This window comes from Taudactylus pleione, unplaced genomic scaffold (genome assembly GCF_031769625.1).
Source record: "Taudactylus pleione unplaced genomic scaffold, aTauple2 ptg000454l, whole genome shotgun sequence".
NCBI lineage: Eukaryota > Metazoa > Chordata > Amphibia > Anura > Myobatrachidae > Taudactylus > Taudactylus pleione.
The window spans coordinates 2,723,669-2,735,931 of record NW_028284856.1 but is presented as its reverse complement, the minus strand read 5'-3'; the positions used below and the strand labels follow the sequence as shown (position 1 = coordinate 2,735,931).

Sequence of the window (12,263 nt, the reverse complement as noted above, 5' to 3'; positions counted from 1 at the left end):
AACGACACATTGCTTAAAAGACACTCCCCCGAACAGGGACTTGAACCCTGGACCCTCAGATTAAAGTTCTGACGTTTTACCGACTCCAGGCTCTTCTGTAATCTGTCGCAAACCTATAGAAAGTTCGTAATACTAAAAACAAGTAAATTCAAATGGTGACAACTACTGTGCAATTACTAAAGTAGGAAAATCTCTCTATCACTAAAAGTATGATCTGAATAGCTTGACATTTAGTGTCTATTGATGAAATACATTTAATTTGCCTCTTGGTTGAAGGTGTACATTCTTAAACAGTTTGTGATTTTCCCACTCTGCACTATGTTCCATTTCACAAAAACGACACATTGCTTAAAAGACACTCGTCCAAACAGAGACTTGAACCCTGGACCCTCAGATTAAAGTTCTGATGTTTTACCAACTCCAGGCTTTTCTGGAGTCTGTCGCAAACCTATAGAAAATTCGTAATACTAAAAACAAGTAAATTCAAATGGTGACAACTACTGTGCAATTACTAAAGTAGGAAAATCTCTCTATCACTAAAAGTATGATCTGAATAGCTTGACATTTAGTGTCTATTGATGAAATACATTTAATTTGCCTCTTGGTTGAAGGTGTACATTCTTAAACAGTTTGTGATTTTCCCACTCTGCACTATGTTCCATTTCACAAAATGACACATTGCTTAAAAGACACTCGTCCGAACAGGGACTTGAACCCTGGACCCTCAGATTAAAGTTCTGATGTATTACCGACTCCAGGCTATTCTGGAGTCTGTCGTAAACCTACAGAAAGTTCGTAAAACTAAAAACAAGTCAATTCAAATGGTGACAACTACTGTGCAATTACTAAAGTAGGAAAATCTCTCTATCACTAAAAGTATGATCTGAATAGCTTGACATTTAGTGTCTATTGATGAAATACATTTAATTTGCCTCTTGGTTGAAGGTGTACATTCTTAAACAGTTTGTGATTTTCCCTCTCTGCACTATGTTCCATTTCACAAAAACGACACATTGCTTAAAAGACACTTGTCCGAACAGAGACTTGAACCCTGGACCCTCAGATTAAAGTTCTGATGTTTTACCAACTCCAGGCTCTTCTGGAGTCTGTCGCAAACCTACAGAAAGTTCGTAATACTAAAAACAAGTCAATTCAAATGGTGACAACTACTGTGCAATTACTAAAGTAGGAAAATCTCTCTATCACTAAAAGTATGATCTGAAAAGCTTGACATTTAGTGTCTATTGATGAAATACATTTAATTTGCCTCTTGGTTGAAGGTGTACATTCTTAAACAGTTTGTGATTTTCCCACTCTGCACTATGTTCCATTTCACAAAATGACACATTGCTTAAAAGACACTCACCCGAACAGGGACTTGAACCCTGGACCCTCAGATTAAAAGTCTGATGCTCTACCGACTGAGCTATCCAGGCTCTTCTGAGATAGGTCACAAAAATGCAGAAAGTTCGTAATACAAAAAACAAGTCAATTCAAATGATGACAACTACTAGTTACTGTGCAATTACTAAAGAAGGAAAATCTCTCTATCACTAAAAGTATGAACTGAAAAGCTTGACATTTAGTGTCTCTTGATGAAATACTTTTAATTTGCCTCTTGGTTGAAGGTGTACATTCTTAAACAGTTTGTGATTTTCCCACTCTGCACTATGTTCCATTTCACAAAAACGACACATTGCTTAAAAGACACTCGCCCGAAAAGGGACTTGAACCCTGGACCCTCAGATTAAAGTTCTGATGTTTTACCGACTCCAGGCTCTTCTGGAGTCTGTCGCAAACCTATAGAAAGTTCGTAAAACTAAAACCAAGTAAATTCAAATGGTGACAACTACTGTGCAATTACTAAAGTAGGAAAATCTCTCTATCACTAAAAGTATGATATGAATAGCTTGACATTTAGTGTCTATTGATGAAACACATTTAATTTGCCTCTTGGTTGAAGGTGTACATTCTTAAACAGTTTGTGATTTTCCCACTCTGCACTATGTTCCATTTCACAAAAACGACACATTGCTTAAAAGACACTCGCCCGAACAGGGACTTGAACCCTGGACCCTCAGATTAAAGTTCTGACGTTTTACCGACTCCAGGCTCTTCTGTAATCTGTCGCAAACCTATAGAAAGTTCGTAATACTAAAAACAAGTAAATTCAAATGGTGACAACTACTGTGCAATTACTAAAGTAGGAAAATCTCTCTATCACTAAAAGTATGATCTGAATAGCTTGACATTTAGTGTCTATTGATGAAATACATTTAATTTGCCTCTTGGTTGAAGGTGTACATTCTTAAACAGTTTGTGATTTTCCCACTCTGCACTATGTTCCATTTCACAAAAACGACACATTGCTTAAAAGACACTCGTCCAAACAGAGACTTGAACCCTGGACCCTCAGATTAAAGTTCTGATGTTTTACCAACTCCAGGCTTTTCTGGAGTCTGTCGCAAACCTATAGAAAATTCGTAATACTAAAAACAAGTAAATTCAAATGGTGACAACTACTGTGCAATTACTAAAGTAGGAAAATCTCTCTATCACTAAAAGTATGATCTGAATAGCTTGACATTTAGTGTCTATTGATGAAATACATTTAATTTGCCTCTTGGTTGAAGGTGTACATTCTTAAACAGTTTGTGATTTTCCCACTCTGCACTATGTTCCATTTCACAAAATGACACATTGCTTAAAAGACACTCGTCCGAACAGGGACTTGAACCCTGGACCCTCAGATTAAAGTTCTGATGTATTACCGACTCCAGGCTATTCTGGAGTCTGTCGTAAACCTACAGAAAGTTCGTAAAACTAAAAACAAGTCAATTCAAATGGTGACAACTACTGTGCAATTACTAAAGTAGGAAAATCTCTCTATCACTAAAAGTATGATCTGAATAGCTTGACATTTAGTGTCTATTGATGAAATACATTTAATTTGCCTCTTGGTTGAAGGTGTACATTCTTAAACAGTTTGTGATATTCCCTCTCTGCACTATGTTCCATTTCACAAAAACGACACATTGCTTAAAAGACACTTGTCCGAACAGAGACTTGAACCCTGGACCCTCAGATTAAAGTTCTGATGTTTTACCAACTCCAGGCTCTTCTGGAGTCTGTCGCAAACCTACAGAAAGTTCGTAATACTAAAAACAAGTCAATTCAAATGGTGACAACTACTGTGCAATTACTAAAGTAGGAAAATCTCTCTATCACTAAAAGTATGATCTGAAAAGCTTGACATTTAGTGTCTATTGATGAAATACATTTAATTTGCCTCTTGGTTGAAGGTGTACATTCTTAAACAGTTTGTGATTTTCCCACTCTGCACTATGTTCCATTTCACAAAATGACACATTGATTAAAAGACACTCACCCGAACAGGGACTTGAACCCTGGACCCTCAGATTAAAAGTCTGATGCTCTACCGACTGAGCTATCCAGGCTCTTCTGAGATAGGTCACAAAAATGCAGAAAGTTCGTAATACAAAAAACAAGTCAATTCAAATGATGACAACTACTAGTTACTGTGCAATTACTAAAGAAGGAAAATCTCTCTATCACTAAAAGTATGAACTGAAAAGCTTGACATTTAGTGTCTCTTGATGAAATACTTTTAATTTGCCTCTTGGTTGAAGGTGTACATTCTTAAACAGTTTGTGATTTTCCCACTCTGCACTATGTTCCATTTCACAAAAACGACACATTGCTTAAAAGACACTCGCCCGAAAAGGGACTTGAACCCTGGACCCTCAGATTAAAGTTCTGATGTTTTACCGACTCCAGGCTCTTCTGGAGTCTGTCGCAAACCTATAGAAAGTTCGTAAAACTAAAACCAAGTAAATTCAAATGGTGACAACTACTGTGCAATTACTAAAGTAGGAAAATCTCTCTATCACTAAAAGTATGATATGAATAGCTTGACATTTAGTGTCTATTGATGAAATACATTTAATTTGCCTCTTGGTTGAAGGTGTACATTCTTAAACAGTTTGTGATTTTCCCACTCTGCACTATGTTCCATTTCACAAAAACGACACATTGCTTAAAAGACACTCGCCCGAACAGGGACTTGAACCCTGGACCCTCAGATTAAAGTTCTGACGTTTTACCGACTCCAGGCTCTTCTGTAATCTGTCGCAAACCTATAGAAAGTTCGTAATACTAAAAACAAGTAAATTCAAATGGTGACAACTACTGTGCAATTACTAAAGTAGGAAAATCTCTCTATCACTAAAAGTATGATCTGAATAGCTTGACATTTAGTGTCTATTGATGAAATACATTTAATTTGCCTCTTGGTTGAAGGTGTACATTCTTAAACAGTTTGTGATTTTCCCACTCTGCACTATGTTCCATTTCACAAAAACGACACATTGCTTAAAAGACACTCGTCCAAACAGAGACTTGAACCCTGGACCCTCAGATTAAAGTTCTGATGTTTTACCAACTCCAGGCTTTTCTGGAGTCTGTCGCAAACCTATAGAAAATTCGTAATACTAAAAACAAGTAAATTCAAATGGTGACAACTACTGTGCAATTACTAAAGTAGGAAAATCTCTCTATCACTAAAAGTATGATCTGAATAGCTTGACATTTAGTGTCTATTGATGAAATACATTTAATTTGCCTCTTGGTTGAAGGTGTACATTCTTAAACAGTTTGTGATTTTCCCACTCTGCACTATGTTCCATTTCACAAAATGACACATTGCTTAAAAGACACTCGTCCGAACAGGGACTTGAACCCTGGACCCTCAGATTAAAGTTCTGATGTATTACCGACTCCAGGCTATTCTGGAGTCTGTCGTAAACCTACAGAAAGTTCGTAAAACTAAAAACAAGTCAATTCAAATGGTGACAACTACTGTGCAATTACTAAAGTAGGAAAATCTCTCTATCACTAAAAGTATGATCTGAATAGCTTGACATTTAGTGTCTATTGATGAAATACATTTAATTTGCCTCTTGGTTGAAGGTGTACATTCTTAAACAGTTTGTGATTTTCCCTCTCTGCACTATGTTCCATTTCACAAAAACGACACATTGCTTAAAAGACACTTGTTCGAACAGAGACTTGAACCCTGGACCCTCAGATTAAAGTTCTGATGTTTTACCAACTCCAGGCTCTTCTGGAGTCTGTCGCAAACCTACAGAAAGTTCGTAATACTAAAAACAAGTCAATTCAAATGGTGACAACTACTGTGCAATTACTAAAGTAGGAAAATCTCTCTATCACTAAAAGTATGATCTGAAAAGCTTGACATTTAGTGTCTATTGATGAAATACATTTAATTTGCCTCTTGGTTGAAGGTGTACATTCTTAAACAGTTTGTGATTTTCCCACTCTGCACTATGTTCCATTTCACAAAATGACACATTGCTTAAAAGACACTCACCCGAACAGGGACTTGAACCCTGGACCCTCAGATTAAAAGTCTGATGCTCTACCGACTGAGCTATCCAGGCTCTTCTGAGATAGGTCACAAAAATGCAGAAAGTTCGTAATACAAAAAACAAGTCAATTCAAATGATGACAACTACTAGTTACTGTGCAATTACTAAAGAAGGAAAATCTCTCTATCACTAAAAGTATGAACTGAAAAGCTTGACATTTAGTGTCTCTTGATGAAATACTTTTAATTTGCCTCTTGGTTGAAGGTGTACATTCTTAAACAGTTTGTGATTTTCCCACTCTGCACTATGTTCCATTTCACAAAAACGACACATTGCTTAAAAGACACTCGTCCAAACAGAGACTTGAACCCTGGACCCTCAGATTAAAGTTCTGATGTTTTACCAACTCCAGGCTTTTCTGGAGTCTGTCGCAAACCTATAGAAAATTCGTAATACTAAAAACAAGTAAATTCAAATGGTGACAACTACTGTGCAATTACTAAAGTAGGAAAATCTCTCTATCACTAAAAGTATGATCTGAATAGCTTGACATTTAGTGTCTATTGATGAAATACATTTAATTTGCCTCTTGGTTGAAGGTGTACATTCTTAAACAGTTTGTGATTTTCCCACTCTGCACTATGTTCCATTTCACAAAATGACACATTGCTTAAAAGACACTCGTCCGAACAGGGACTTGAACCCTGGACCCTCAGATTAAAGTTCTGATGTATTACCGACTCCAGGCTATTCTGGAGTCTGTCGTAAACCTACAGAAAGTTCGTAAAACTAAAAACAAGTCAATTCAAATGGTGACAACTACTGTGCAATTACTAAAGTAGGAAAATCTCTCTATCACTAAAAGTATGATCTGAATAGCTTGACATTTAGTGTCTATTGATGAAATACATTTAATTTGCCTCTTGGTTGAAGGTGTACATTCTTAAACAGTTTGTGATTTTCCCTCTCTGCACTATGTTCCATTTCACAAAAACGACACATTGCTTAAAAGACACTTGTCCGAACAGAGACTTGAACCCTGGACCCTCAGATTAAAGTTCTGATGTTTTACCAACTCCAGGCTCTTCTGGAGTCTGTCGCAAACCTACAGAAAGTTCGTAATACTAAAAACAAGTCAATTCAAATGGTGACAACTACTGTGCAATTACTAAAGTAGGAAAATCTCTCTATCACTAAAAGTATGATCTGAAAAGCTTGACATTTAGTGTCTATTGATGAAATACATTTAATTTGCCTCTTGGTTGAAGGTGTACATTCTTAAACAGTTTGTGATTTTCCCACTCTGCACTATGTTCCATTTCACAAAAACGACACATTGCTTAAAAGACACTCGCCCGAAAAGGGACTTGAACCCTGGACCCTCAGATTAAAGTTCTGATGTTTTACCGACTCCAGGCTCTTCTGGAGTCTGTCGCAAACCTATAGAAAGTTCGTAAAACTAAAACCAAGTAAATTCAAATGGTGACAACTACTGTGCAATTACTAAAGTAGGAAAATCTCTCTATCACTAAAAGTATGATATGAATAGCTTGACATTTAGTGTCTATTGATGAAATACATTTAATTTGCCTCTTGGTTGAAGGTGTACATTCTTAAACAGTTTGTGATTTTCCCACTCTGCACTATGTTCCATTTCACAAAAACGACACATTGCTTAAAAGACACTCGCCCGAACAGGGACTTGAACCCTGGACCCTCAGATTAAAGTTCTGACGTTTTACCGACTCCAGGCTCTTCTGTAATCTGTCGCAAACCTATAGAAAGTTCGTAATACTAAAAACAAGTAAATTCAAATGGTGACAACTACTGTGCAATTACTAAAGTAGGAAAATCTCTCTATCACTAAAAGTATGATCTGAATAGCTTGACATTTAGTGTCTATTGATGAAATACATTTAATTTGCCTCTTGGTTGAAGGTGTACATTCTTAAACAGTTTGTGATTTTCCCACTCTGCACTATGTTCCATTTCACAAAAACGACACATTGCTTAAAAGACACTCGTCCAAACAGAGACTTGAACCCTGGACCCTCAGATTAAAGTTCTGATGTTTTACCAACTCCAGGCTTTTCTGGAGTCTGTCGCAAACCTATAGAAAATTCGTAATACTAAAAACAAGTAAATTCAAATGGTGACAACTACTGTGCAATTACTAAAGTAGGAAAATCTCTCTATCACTAAAAGTATGATCTGAATAGCTTGACATTTAGTGTCTATTGATGAAATACATTTAATTTGCCTCTTGGTTGAAGGTGTACATTCTTAAACAGTTTGTGATTTTCCCACTCTGCACTATGTTCCATTTCACAAAATGACACATTGCTTAAAAGACACTCGTCCGAACAGGGACTTGAACCCTGGACCCTCAGATTAAAGTTCTGATGTATTACCGACTCCAGGCTATTCTGGAGTCTGTCGTAAACCTACAGAAAGTTCGTAAAACTAAAAACAAGTCAATTCAAATGGTGACAACTACTGTGCAATTACTAAAGTAGGAAAATCTCTCTATCACTAAAAGTATGATCTGAATAGCTTGACATTTAGTGTCTATTGATGAAATACATTTAATTTGCCTCTTGGTTGAAGGTGTACATTCTTAAACAGTTTGTGATTTTCCCTCTCTGCACTATGTTCCATTTCACAAAAACGACACATTGCTTAAAAGACACTTGTCCGAACAGAGACTTGAACCCTGGACCCTCAGATTAAAGTTCTGATGTTTTACCAACTCCAGGCTCTTCTGGAGTCTGTCGCAAACCTACAGAAAGTTCGTAATACTAAAAACAAGTCAATTCAAATGGTGACAACTACTGTGCAATTACTAAAGTAGGAAAATCTCTCTATCACTAAAAGTATGATCTGAAAAGCTTGACATTTAGTGTCTATTGATGAAATACATTTAATTTGCCTCTTGGTTGAAGGTGTACATTCTTAAACAGTTTGTGATTTTCCCACTCTGCACTATGTTCCATTTCACAAAATGACACATTGCTTAAAAGACACTCACCCAAACAGGGACTTGAACCCTGGACCCTCAGATTAAAAGTCTGATGCTCTACCGACTGAGCTATCCAGGCTCTTCTGAGATAGGTCACAAAAATGCAGAAAGTTCGTAATACAAAAAACAAGTCAATTCAAATGATGACAACTACTAGTTACTGTGCAATTACTAAAGAAGGAAAATCTCTCTATCACTAAAAGTATGAACTGAAAAGCTTGACATTTAGTGTCTCTTGATGAAATACTTTTAATTTGCCTCTTGGTTGAAGGTGTACATTCTTAAACAGTTTGTGATTTTCCCACTCTGCACTATGTTCCATTTCACAAAAACGACACATTGCTTAAAAGACACTCGTCCAAACAGAGACTTGAACCCTGGACCCTCAGATTAAAGTTCTGATGTTTTACCAACTCCAGGCTTTTCTGGAGTCTGTCGCAAACCTATAGAAAATTCGTAATACTAAAAACAAGTAAATTCAAATGGTGACAACTACTGTGCAATTACTAAAGTAGGAAAATCTCTCTATCACTAAAAGTATGATCTGAATAGCTTGACATTTAGTGTCTATTGATGAAATACATTTAATTTGCCTCTTGGTTGAAGGTGTACATTCTTAAACAGTTTGTGATTTTCCCACTCTGCACTATGTTCCATTTCACAAAATGACACATTGCTTAAAAGACACTCGTCCGAACAGGGACTTGAACCCTGGACCCTCAGATTAAAGTTCTGATGTATTACCGACTCCAGGCTATTCTGGAGTCTGTCGTAAACCTACAGAAAGTTCGTAAAACTAAAAACAAGTCAATTCAAATGGTGACAACTACTGTGCAATTACTAAAGTAGGAAAATCTCTCTATCACTAAAAGTATGATCTGAATAGCTTGACATTTAGTGTCTATTGATGAAATACATTTAATTTGCCTCTTGGTTGAAGGTGTACATTCTTAAACAGTTTGTGATTTTCCCTCTCTGCACTATGTTCCATTTCACAAAAACGACACATTGCTTAAAAGACACTTGTCCGAACAGAGACTTGAACCCTGGACCCTCAGATTAAAGTTCTGATGTTTTACCAACTCCAGGCTCTTCTGGAGTCTGTCGCAAACCTACAGAAAGTTCGTAATACTAAAAACAAGTCAATTCAAATGGTGACAACTACTGTGCAATTACTAAAGTAGGAAAATCTCTCTATCACTAAAAGTATGATCTGAAAAGCTTGACATTTAGTGTCTATTGATGAAATACATTTAATTTGCCTCTTGGTTGAAGGTGTACATTCTTAAACAGTTTGTGATTTTCCCACTCTGCACTATGTTCCATTTCACAAAATGACACATTGCTTAAAAGACACTCACCCGAACAAGGACTTGAACCCTGGACCCTCAGATTAAAAGTCTGATGCTCTACCGACTGAGCTATCCAGGCTCTTCTGAGATAGGTCACAAAAATGCAGAAAGTTCGTAATACAAAAAACAAGTCAATTCAAATGATGACAACTACTAGTTACTGTGCAATTACTAAAGAAGGAAAATCTCTCTATCACTAAAAGTATGAACTGAAAAGCTTGACATTTAGTGTCTCTTGATGAAATACTTTTAATTTGCCTCTTGGTTGAAGGTGTACATTCTTAAACAGTTTGTGATTTTCCCACTCTGCACTATGTTCCATTTCACAAAAACGACACATTGCTTAAAAGACACTCGCCCGAAAAGGGACTTGAACCCTGGACCCTCAGATTAAAGTTCTGATGTTTTACCGACTCCAGGCTCTTCTGGAGTCTGTCGCAAACCTATAGAAAGTTCGTAAAACTAAAACCAAGTAAATTCAAATGGTGACAACTACTGTGCAATTACTAAAGTAGGAAAATCTCTCTATCACTAAAAGTATGATATGAATAGCTTGACATTTAGTGTCTATTGATGAAATACATTTAATTTGCCTCTTGGTTGAAGGTGTACATTCTTAAACAGTTTGTGATTTTCCCACTCTGCACTATGTTCCATTTCACAAAAACGACACATTGCTTAAAAGACACTCGCCCGAACAGGGACTTGAACCCTGGACCCTCAGATTAAAGTTCTGACGTTTTACCGACTCCAGGCTCTTCTGTAATCTGTCGCAAACCTATAGAAAGTTCGTAATACTAAAAACAAGTAAATTCAAATGGTGACAACTACTGTGCAATTACTAAAGTAGGAAAATCTCTCTATCACTAAAAGTATGATCTGAATAGCTTGACATTTAGTGTCTATTGATGAAATACATTTAATTTGCCTCTTGGTTGAAGGTGTACATTCTTAAACAGTTTGTGATTTTCCCACTCTGCACTATGTTCCATTTCACAAAAACGACACATTGCTTAAAAGACACTCGTCCAAACAGAGACTTGAACCCTGGACCCTCAGATTAAAGTTCTGATGTTTTACCAACTCCAGGCTTTTCTGGAGTCTGTCGCAAACCTATAGAAAATTCGTAATACTAAAAACAAGTAAATTCAAATGGTGACAACTACTGTGCAATTACTAAAGTAGGAAAATCTCTCTATCACTAAAAGTATGATCTGAATAGCTTGACATTTAGTGTCTATTGATGAAATACATTTAATTTGCCTCTTGGTTGAAGGTGTACATTCTTAAACAGTTTGTGATTTTCCCACTCTGCACTATGTTCCATTTCACAAAATGACACATTGCTTAAAAGACACTCGTCCGAACAGGGACTTGAACCCTGGACCCTCAGATTAAAGTTCTGATGTATTACCGACTCCAGGCTATTCTGGAGTCTGTCGTAAACCTACAGAAAGTTCGTAAAACTAAAAACAAGTCAATTCAAATGGTGACAACTACTGTGCAATTACTAAAGTAGGAAAATCTCTCTATCACTAAAAGTATGATCTGAATAGCTTGACATTTAGTGTCTATTGATGAAATACATTTAATTTGCCTCTTGGTTGAAGGTGTACATTCTTAAACAGTTTGTGATTTTCCCTCTCTGCACTATGTTCCATTTCACAAAAACGACACATTGCTTAAAAGACACTTGTCCGAACAGAGACTTGAACCCTGGACCCTCAGATTAAAGTTCTGATGTTTTACCAACTCCAGGCTCTTCTGGAGTCTGTCGCAAACCTACAGAAAGTTCGTAATACTAAAAACAAGTCAATTCAAATGGTGACAACTACTGTGCAATTACTAAAGTAGGAAAATCTCTCTATCACTAAAAGTATGATCTGAAAAGCTTGACATTTAGTGTCTATTGATGAAATACATTTAATTTGCCTCTTGGTTGAAGGTGTACATTCTTAAACAGTTTGTGATTTTCCCACTCTGCACTATGTTCCATTTCACAAAATGACACATTGCTTAAAAGACACTCACCCGAACAGGGACTTGAACCCTGGACCCTCAGATTAAAAGTCTGATGCTCTACCGACTGAGCTATCCAGGCTCTTCTGAGATAGGTCACAAAAATGCAGAAAGTTCGTAATACAAAAAACAAGTCAATTCAAATGATGACAACTACTAGTTACTGTGCAATTACTAAAGAAGGAAAATCTCTCTATCACTAAAAGTATGAACTGAAAAGCTTGACATTTAGTGTCTCTTGATGAAATACTTTTAATTTGCCTCTTGGTTGAAGGTGTACATTCTTAAACAGTTTGTGATTTTCCCACTCTGCACTATGTTCCATTTCACAAAAACGACACATTGCTTAAAAGACACTCGCCCGAAAAGGGACTTGAACCCTGGACCCTCAGATTAAAGTTCTGATGTTTTACCGACTCCAGGCTCTTCTGGAGTCTGTCGCAAACCTATAGAAAGTTCGTAAAA

At 36.7% G+C, this 12,263-nt stretch overlaps 5 non-coding genes across 5 annotated transcripts; all 5 read right to left on the bottom strand.

The window, feature by feature from the left end:
- Positions 1–1,363: 1,363 nt before the first annotated feature.
- Positions 1,364–1,436, bottom strand: TRNAK-UUU (transfer RNA lysine (anticodon UUU)). The gene has a single exon. It is a non-coding gene; the product is annotated as a tRNA-Lys (tRNA).
- Positions 1,437–3,385: 1,949 nt separating this feature from the next.
- TRNAK-UUU (transfer RNA lysine (anticodon UUU)) lies at positions 3,386–3,458 on the bottom strand. Its single transcript has one exon. It is a non-coding gene; the product is annotated as a tRNA-Lys (tRNA).
- A 1,949-nt stretch (positions 3,459–5,407) lies between these two features.
- TRNAK-UUU (transfer RNA lysine (anticodon UUU)) lies at positions 5,408–5,480 on the bottom strand. The gene has a single exon. It is a non-coding gene; the product is annotated as a tRNA-Lys (tRNA).
- A 2,953-nt stretch (positions 5,481–8,433) lies between these two features.
- Positions 8,434–8,506, bottom strand: TRNAK-UUU (transfer RNA lysine (anticodon UUU)). Its single transcript has one exon. It is a non-coding gene; the product is annotated as a tRNA-Lys (tRNA).
- A 3,301-nt stretch (positions 8,507–11,807) lies between these two features.
- On the bottom strand, positions 11,808–11,880 carry TRNAK-UUU (transfer RNA lysine (anticodon UUU)). The gene has a single exon. It is a non-coding gene; the product is annotated as a tRNA-Lys (tRNA).
- Between the last annotated feature and the right edge of the window lie 383 nt (positions 11,881–12,263).